At 43.7% G+C, this 9496-nt stretch overlaps 1 protein-coding gene across 4 annotated transcripts in view; it reads left to right on the forward strand.

Moving 5' to 3' along the window:
• Positions 1–6515: 6515 nt before the first annotated feature.
• Positions 6516–9496, forward strand: part of LOC143021703 (uncharacterized) — an 11531-nt gene continuing 8550 nt past the window's right edge. Inside the window, exons 1-2 of one of the 4 annotated variants that reach the window (XM_076179362.1) lie at positions 6915–7037; positions 9259–9393. The gene's annotated coding sequence lies outside the window, so the exon portion shown is untranslated. The other 3 variants (XM_076179372.1, XM_076179352.1, XM_076179381.1) reach the window with 3 other exon arrangements.

The raw sequence follows: 9496 nt of genomic DNA on the forward strand, positions 1-9496 counted from the left end.
ATGATACGGAGGGTGACGCCCCGAGGGTCATCAGGCCTCGGCAGCCCCATACCTTCGACCAATAATGGTCCTTTAACGCCTTATAACTTTCTTTGTCAGGCCCTAGGCGTAGACTTTGACCTTTTCCACTCGTACTCCGTTCCCCATACGTCCTCAAGTCGTCCGTGGTAAGAACCCGGGCCTCTTGGAGGACAAGGGGACGTGTCTTATGATACGGAGGGTGGCTCCCCGAGGATCATCAGGCCTCGGCAGCCCCATACCTCCGAGCTTCAATGGTCTTCTAACGCCTCACGGCACCACCCTCCTTCCAGGTTTCTTAAAAAAAAAAAAAAAAAAAAAAAAAAAACACCACCCAGCCCTTCTCATGAGCCACAGCCAACCTCTTATCAACTTCACTTGGCTTGAGTTTAAAGATGACTTACCTGATGTTCCACCCCCAAGTAAAACACAAACGAACTTTAGACTTAGGGAGTCTAGTGTTAGTTAAAATGAGTATAAATTAGTTCAAAGAAACTACAATCATTTAGTGTAATGAGAAGAGGAAAATCAGTTTTAAATAGTACAGTTTAAGTTGGCGCAAAGTGCTAGGTATTACATAAATAAAATGCCTTGACATTAAAAAAAAAAAAAAAGTCGAAATGGACATGACTTCTCCTATTCAACTTAAGCTAATCTATAGTCATGATGGTCAAGAACTTTACCATGTTGAAATTAATTTCAACGCTCACTGTGACTCAGGTCGAAATGACCATGACTTTTCCTATTCAACTTGAGCTAATCTACAGTCATGATGGTCGAGAATTTTACCATGTTAAAATTAATTTCGACGCTCACCGTGACTCAGGTGGAAATGGACATGACTTTTCCTATTCAACTTGAGCTAATCTACAGTCATGATGGTCGAGAATTTTACCATGTTAAAATTGATTTCGACGCTCACTGTGACTTAGGTCGAAATGACCATGACTTTTCCTATTCAACTTAAGCTAATCTGTAGTCATGATGGTCAAGAATTTTACCATGTTAAACTAATTCAACGCCCACTGTGACTCAGGTCGACATGAACATGACTTTTCCTATTCAACTTAATTTAATCTACAGTCATGATGGTCGAGAATTTTACCATGTTAAAATTAATTTCGACGCTCACTGTGACTTAGGTCGAAATGACCATGACTTTTCCTATCCAACTTAAGCTAATCTGTAGTCATGATGGTCAAGAATTTTACCATGTTAAACTAATTCAACGCCCACTGTGACTCAGGTCAACATGAAGATGACTTTTCCTATTTCAACTTAATTTAATCTACAGTCATGATGGTCGAGAATTTTACCATGTTAAAATTAATTTCGACGCTCACTGTGACTTAGGTCGAAATGAACATGACTTTTCCTATTCAACTTAATTTAATCTACAGTCATGATGGTCCAGAATTTTACCATGTCAAAATTTATTTCAACGCTCACTGTGACTCAGTGATGTCACGGTATGATAAGATGACGTCATTGTGATAAATTGACGTCACCATGTAGTCCTATGACGTCAATTTGTGTCCCTGTGACGTCACGAGACGATCCTATGGCGCCATGATCAATCCGGTGACGTCACAGTATAATCACATGATGTCACTAGGTATTAAACATATAGAAGTCCGTTTGTGGGTGATGAGACGTCACAAATTGCCATAGCACACTATTGGATGAAGACGCTCGCCACGGGCTTCGAGAACTTCCCGCGGGAAGACTTGGGGTGAGTTGGATACATACCGAGGGTCCAGGCCCGTCTTCGTGGGAGACGCTCAGGGAACGTCTTCACCCAGGACGAAGCCTCTTGACTAACGCCCACGGACGAGGTCGCTCGGAAACGAACTTGGCCTCGCATACTCCCTTTCGGTTTCTCGCTTACCCCGAGGATCTTCACGAAACTAGTGAGAGTGGTAGGCGTACGTTGGACGGAAGCAAGCGTCTCCACACTCATGTTCCTAGACGGCTAGTTGATGCATTTGCCCACCGGGGAGGGTGCATCGGCCGACATCTCAGTGGCTCTGAGTGTGTTGGCGGACGTGGAGTTCGGGGTGGACTGGGACGGGTCTGCCCTTGCTCCCACACAGAGACTTTATTGGCTCGGGATTGAGTGGGACACAGTCAGCGTCCTTCGGGTGCTCCCCTGCGCCAAAAGAGCGTGCTTCTCTCACACGTCCTCCCTCCTTCGGTGGCGGGGGGGGGGGTGCCTCAACTTCGCGACCCCGGCCCTTCCACTGAGCCGCTTGGGGCGCCGACGGCTGGTACGGGAGGTCGACAGGAGCATACTGCTTCTCCCGCGTGACCTGCCCGGGCCGATACCCTCAGCACTCCACAGGTTGTTGCGTCCCTGGCTTCGGTCGGGGGCCCTACGCCGGTCGCTGGAGTTTCTCCGCACCCACTCTGTGGAGCGGGTGCGGGACCTAGGGACTGGACATCGATGACTCCCTTGGGGACACGGTGTCTCTACCACTCGGTCGCCCCTGTCCCATGTGTCGCCATGGAAACGGCTCCACCCCTCTCATCTCAAAAAAGTGGAGGGGGCAAAGGGCGACCGAGGAGTGGGGAGGGGCCAGGAACCGTTGAACAGGATACAAATTTCGTATAATTTACGCATTGTGTGAACAGTGCAATGTTGTGCATGTCACATTCTTCGGCGTGGGTACTTGACGTTTCTGTCTCCCATCTACTGAGTGATAAAATGAATAAGTCTCCCATAGGAAAGACACACGTAATAACGGTTTGATTCAGGCTTCACCTCTCCTCCCACCTGTCCTCGTCTCATGCATAGCTTCGCTGTGCAGGTTTCTTTCAGCCGATAATATTTCTTTGTCGCGGCTCGTGCCGCTTAAATTCTTCTTATCGGCTTAAGAAACCTGCACAGATTTAGGGTCCCTCCCTCCTCCCACAGGCGAAGCCTTCATTTCTCATTGAAGTGACGCGACGTCCGGCTCGAGCTAGCCGGGTAAGAAGGGAGGGGATAGGGAGGGGGAGGTGGGGTCGACAATGCGCATGCCTGCACAGAGCCGGGAATTTTAAATTTCCGATGATTTTGGCGGAAAATTCAAACCACACTCAACCTTCGGGAAATGGCCATATGACCAGGAGTGTGGTATGGGATTATCGCTATAGCTTCGCTGTGCAGGTTTCTTAAGCCGATAAGAAGAATTTAAGCGGCACGAGCCGCGACAAAGAAATATTATTACCAGCCATTCTGTTAAATCAACCTTAGCTGTTTATGGTGAAGGAAGCTGCATAGTACGATGAGTATCATCAACGACTGAAATAAATTCTGACACGCGGCCCACTTTTTCCCAGTGACGTCAGTACCGTTGTAGTAGTATTTGGTTCGGAACAACGGCAGGACAAATGAAAAACAAAATATCTAATCTCTTTCCTTTGGTAATTAGCCACAAGGTGCGACACTAGAAGGGTCACATGAGAAATGTAGGTGAAGCTCGGACTAAGGCCACAGCTTAGTGGAGCTTATGGTTGTAGCTGGACGTGCAGCCTAACGTCATCGAGGCGGTAGCAGATGATGACGGCGAGGCTCGATGGGACGGCTAGAAGATTGGACGAGGAGATGTTGTGTGCGCTGGTCGGTACTGTTCTGCCCATCTCGGCGAAACGCCGACCTTTTAAAGGAGGCTGGCGGGAACGTGAGGAGCTTTCCAAGTTCCTGATTGGCTGACCGCTGGCTGGCCGGGACGCGAATTTTTTTTTTCCCACGAGACTTCTGGACCCCAATATTAACTCAATTGCATTACAGCCAATCAGAACGCACCTGACTTTCATACGTCAGGCATCATACGCGTTTCGGATGAATAGAGGGAAGAGGGGAAGCGGTCATAGCAGAAAAAAAAAATCATGTGCAGAATTATCATATCATTCCCCTATAGTAGCGTCACCTTGTTGCCATCCCCTTCACTACGGGCCACATCGCACGTCTGGCAGCATTAGCTTTCACCCGTGAATTTTGATAACCATAGAAAATATGATGAAGCCAGTTTGTTTAGAGAGTATGGGGGTCACGCAGGCACGACTACAATAAATATAATCAAGAAGCCCATATCGGCATCCTCGCGTACACACTTGCAATCCTCATGACGCCCACGTAGGCGTCATCTTATGGAAGTGACTAGGGCGTGAAAGTTTGGGTTGTACACAGCCGTTCGGGACTTTTCGTACTCTGGCTACTCGTGCCAAACGTATTTCTACAACACACATAGAAATGTATAAATAGCGTGATATATCGTGAGACTTGCACAAGGCATCCAGTGTCTGCAGAGGCCCAAACTATGGGGGGGGGGGTACAAGGAATCTGGTGTCTGCAGAGTCCCAAGCTATGGGAGGGGGTGGGGTACAAAGAATCTGCAGAGTCCCAAGTTATTGGGGGGGGGGGGCTCCAAGGCATCCAGTTTCTGCAGAGGCCCAAGCTATTTGGGGGTGGGGGGTAAAAGGCATCCATTGTCTGCAGAGGCCCAAGCTATTAGAGGGGGTGGGGGGCTCCAAGGCAACCAGTTTCTGCAGAGGCCCAAGCTATGGGGGGGCGGGGTACAAGGCATCCAGTGTCTGCAGAGGCCCAAGCTATTTGGGGGGGGGGGGGTACAAGGCATCCAGTGTCTGCAGAGAGGACTCTGCAGACACCAGATTCCTTGTACCCACCCCCCCCACCATAGTTTGGGCCTCTGCAGACACTGGATGCCTTGTGCAAGTCTCACGATATATCACGCTATTTATACATTTCTATGTGTGTTGTAGAAATACGTTTGGCACGAGTAGCCAGAGTACGAATAGTCCCGAACGGCTGTGTACAACCCAAACTTTCACGCCCTAGTCACTTCCATAAGATGACGCCTACGTGGGCGCCATGAGGATTGCAAGTGTGTACGCGAGGATGCCGATATGGGCTTCTTGATTATATTTATTGTAGTCGTGCCTGCGTGACCCCCATACTCTCTAAACAAACTGGCTTCATCATATTTTCTATGGTTATCAAAATTCACGGGTGAAAGCTAATGCTGCCAGACGTGCGATGTGGCCCGTAGTGAAGGGGCATGGCAACAAGGTGATGCTACTATAGGAGAATGATATGATAATTCTGCACCAAGGTCTAAATATACAGGTCAGACCGTTAGAATTCTTCTGTGCAGCTTCTGACGTCATTTGGCTGAGTCCATTTTCTCTTTGTGATACACTGAAGAAAACTGTGAAACGCCAAGGAAGACAGGAACTATAATATTTTATATATTATATATATATATATATTATATCATATATTCATATATATAGACAGGAACTATAATATTTTATATATATTTATATATATTTTATATAATATTTGTCAGAATATAACTAATTGCGTGGAGCGTTGCGAGCGAAGGCAACGTCATTTTCCAACGACGGACCAGCTTCAACTGACAGCTATAGGACCCGCTAACCCCACTTTGAACAGCCAGGTGACGTTCACGGGCCCGCTGCGCCAACTCCCTCGAAATTCGGTCGGAAGTGGTTAGACTTATATTCTTAGATCTTGTTCTGCACATGAAATATTTTTTTAAATTTCTGCTATGACCGCTTCCCCTCTTCCCTCTATTCATCCGAAACGTAAACGCGTATGATGCCTGACGTATGAAAGTCAGGTGCGTTCTGATTGGTTGTAATGCAATTGAGTTAATATTGGGGTCCAAAAGTCTCGTGGGAAAAAAAAATCGCGGCCGGGACGTCCTTGCTAACTACGCACTACGGGAACTTGGAAAGGCTAGCTCCGAAGATTTCTTTGTTCAGTGTGTGACGGGTCGTAGGGTGCGTCACGTCACTACACCGTCACTCAGTACCACCAAGCCGAGACGTGCTTACCGCTCTCGAGTGTTATGGTATAGCTTATCGAGTAATCGGTTAACGGAGCCTTAACGGTAGCAGAATTTTTGCCGGTAAGCTACCGTTAAGGTTGTTACCGATAAAACCGGTAGCTGCCCACCACTACCCAGTGTTTTATGCCGAGGTGTCACATCTGGGATGGACCATAAGTAATCGTTGTCCTAAATATATTGTTCTATACAGCTTCCTTTACTAAATACAGAATATGAAAATCATTTCCAATATCACATAGATAGGAAATAAGAGAAAGAGAAAGGGGCATGCACTAAGGTTGTTGTCGTTCCCTAGACTGTCTGTCCGAGCAGTCCCGTCTCCCCAAGGAATACCATAGCCGAAACTGGGTTTTCCCACAAATCCTCTATAGAGCGTATGTTGTGTTGTTTGCGTGCATGATTGTGTATAATGCAGTCTTCCATTATGTGTTGTATGGTATGGGGTGAAGTGTTACATCCTGGGCAGCTGTTCACAATGTGGTCATCCAGCCTCTTCTGGTAGCTTAGAAGTGCTGGGTGGTGACCGCACCGCAGTCTGGCCAAGTGGACTCTGTCCTTTAGCTGCAGCGTCTACGTCGTGGGACCACCCCCCAACCCCAAGAGTTGGGGGCCAAACGGCAGCAACTACCCCTGGCCACCGGCTCTACGCAGGTGGCACCGATCCCCAAGAGGAGCTACGCCTACCTTGGGGAGTACCACAATCCTTTTTCCCAACATGCACTAAGGTTGATTTAGCAGACTAAATCACGACGTACACACGCACGAACTCTAGCGGTACTGCATCACCAGAAATAAATATGTAAATGCCATCGGCCGCCCAAACGTTTTCGCCCCAAAGTAACATCGCTCGTGGAGGAGTGATAATATAGCAAGAAGAAATTGTGAGGGTCTGCATAGTCTACGTAGTGGGATAGATGAAAATTAAAGAAATTATAACTCACGCACATTTCCAAATATACTGAGTAGAAAGGTAATGGATTAAATGTTTGAACTTTGTTTACCGGAGTTGGCATCAAGGCACGCGTTCTCGCCTTCCCGGTAATTCAGTTGTGTAGAGGCAGTTGAGAAGCAGTACGGTTCTATCACAGGGAGTGGTAAATAGCAGTTTAATAATAAAACAACTACTCATAAGTCGTTCGAAGGGTAAGAATTTTCGTAAACGTACACTGAATTTTGGTATAATACTTTAATGTACATAGTCAATTTACCAACTCATGTTAGATATGTATTAGAATTGCATTTGCAATTTGGTCTCACCACCCGACTATCGGAGTCAGCTGTTTTCAGATACGTAAATATTCATAACTTTTTGACGGGAAGTGGTATGGAGTAGACTTTACCTCTATACTGTAATGTACTTCTGGTTATTCCAATACTAATCCAACCACCTTCCATTTTTTCTAGTTCTTGACTGGCACACATGCAAGATGCTTCTGTTTGTTGAAGACGCAATTTAGGGTGTCTCACTAATCGCCGACCAAAGTAAAGACGATTTTTGCTCAAATGCACATTATATAAAAATTTAGCATATGGTTGTATTATTTGACCTATTTACTTTAAAATGTGTGAATTCCATGTAATTTGATCAAAGAGAAGTTACGTTTTATTCTCTGCAAAATTACCGACCACAGCTACGAATACTGTCCGACTCACTAATAACCGACCAACGCCGACCAAACCCTAATAAGGACGGTTTTTGCTGAAATGCACAATTTTATATAAAAAATAGCATATGGTTGCATTATTTGACCTATTTTCTTTAAAATGTTTGATATTCGTGTAACATGATCAAAGAAAAGTTAGGTTTTTATCCTTTGCAATATTACCGACCACAGCTACAAATACCATCTGACTCACTAATAACCGACCAAACCCGCACAAGGACTGTTTTTGCTGAAATGCACAATTTTACATTGAAAATTAGCATAGATGGCGGGCTGGACGGTATTCGTAGCTGTGGTCAGTAATTATGCAGAGGATAAAAATGTAACTTCTTTTTTATCAAATTACATGAAAATCACACATTTTAAAGAAAATAGTTCAAATAATACAACCATATGCTAATTTGTTACGGTATTGGTAGCTGTGGTTGGTCATTTTGCAGAAGCTAAAAACATAAATTCTCATTGGTCAAATTACATGAAAATCACACACTTTAAAGAAAATAGTTGAAATAATTCAACTATATGCAATCTATTATACTAATAACACAATAGTAAGAAACTTAATAGAGTGAAGTTTGATCCATACCACCAGTGATCATAGATGGCGGGCTGGTCGGTATTCATAGCTGTGGTTGGTAATTTTGCAGAGGATAAAAACGTAACTTCTCTTTGGTCAAATTACATGAAAATCACACATTTTAAAGAAAATAGTTCAAATAATGCAACCATATGCTAATTTGTTACGCTATTCGTAGCTGTGGTTGGTCATATTGCAGAAGCTAAAAACATAATTACTCTTTGGTCAAATTACATGAAAATCACACACTTAAAAGAAAATAATTGAAATAATTCAACTATATGCAATCTATTACACTAATAACACAATAGTAAGAAATTTGATAGAGTGTAGTTTGATCCATACCACCAATGATCATAGATGGCGGGCTGGACGAATTGTAGCAGAGGATAAAAATGTAACTTTTATTTAATGAAATTGCATGAAAATCACAAAATTTAAAGAAAATAGTTCAAATAATGCAACCATATGCTATTTTTTTATATATAGAATTGTGCATTTGAGCCCAAACCATCCTTGTTCAGCTTTGGTCGGTAATTAATGTGTCGGACTGTGGGATGGTATTCATGGCTGTGGTCTGTAATTTTGCAGAGGATAAAAATGTAACTTCTATTCGATCAAATTACATGGAAGTCACACATTTTAAAGAAAATCGGTCAAATAATGTAATCATATGCTAATTTTCTATATAAAATTGTGCATTTGAGCAAAAACCGTCCTTGTTTGGGTTTGGTCGGTAATTAGTGAGACCACTCCTGGAGTACCAATTAAATTTCCTCAATCTGTCTTCCATATCCTTCAGTTATGATACCATCATTGTATTTTTTCTTTTGATGTTTTTAGAAGATCTGTAATTAAGTACAGAGATCTCATCTGAGTGCAATATTCCAAGTGTGGGTTTACTACGACTTTAGTGAGATAAAATTTGTATAAATTAAAATATCCTTCCTATTTGTGTCAGAGTTTATAATTTAGAACGGAATTACAATAGCTTTTGATTAAAACCAACATGTGGCAGAATGATATTAACTCTGTATCCTCCTGGAAGATATATACATATACATTGTATACATAGTTTCATTTTTGCACACACCAAGTTGAGATCTGGTTTAATCCTTCGCAGAATGAAAGGTTTTCCCCCGGCTGGGAAATTTTTTTGTGGCAGTAGTCAGAATTGAAGACACGTGTGAACTAGTTAACCAGGTTAATCACATGTCGCAAGTTCACTAGTTCTTCCATTACATAAAAGGTTGTTCAGGTGAGCCATGTAATGAGGATACCATTTTCATCATATAATGATCTCAGATTGGTTTGCTCTTTTTTACTATACATCAGTCATAAAGCCTGTTGAGCAGTATTAG

This window comes from Oratosquilla oratoria, chromosome 3 (assembly GCF_046742065.1).
Source record: "Oratosquilla oratoria isolate Oo_2021 chromosome 3, ASM4674206v1, whole genome shotgun sequence".
NCBI classification, from domain to species: domain Eukaryota; kingdom Metazoa; phylum Arthropoda; class Malacostraca; order Stomatopoda; family Squillidae; genus Oratosquilla; species Oratosquilla oratoria.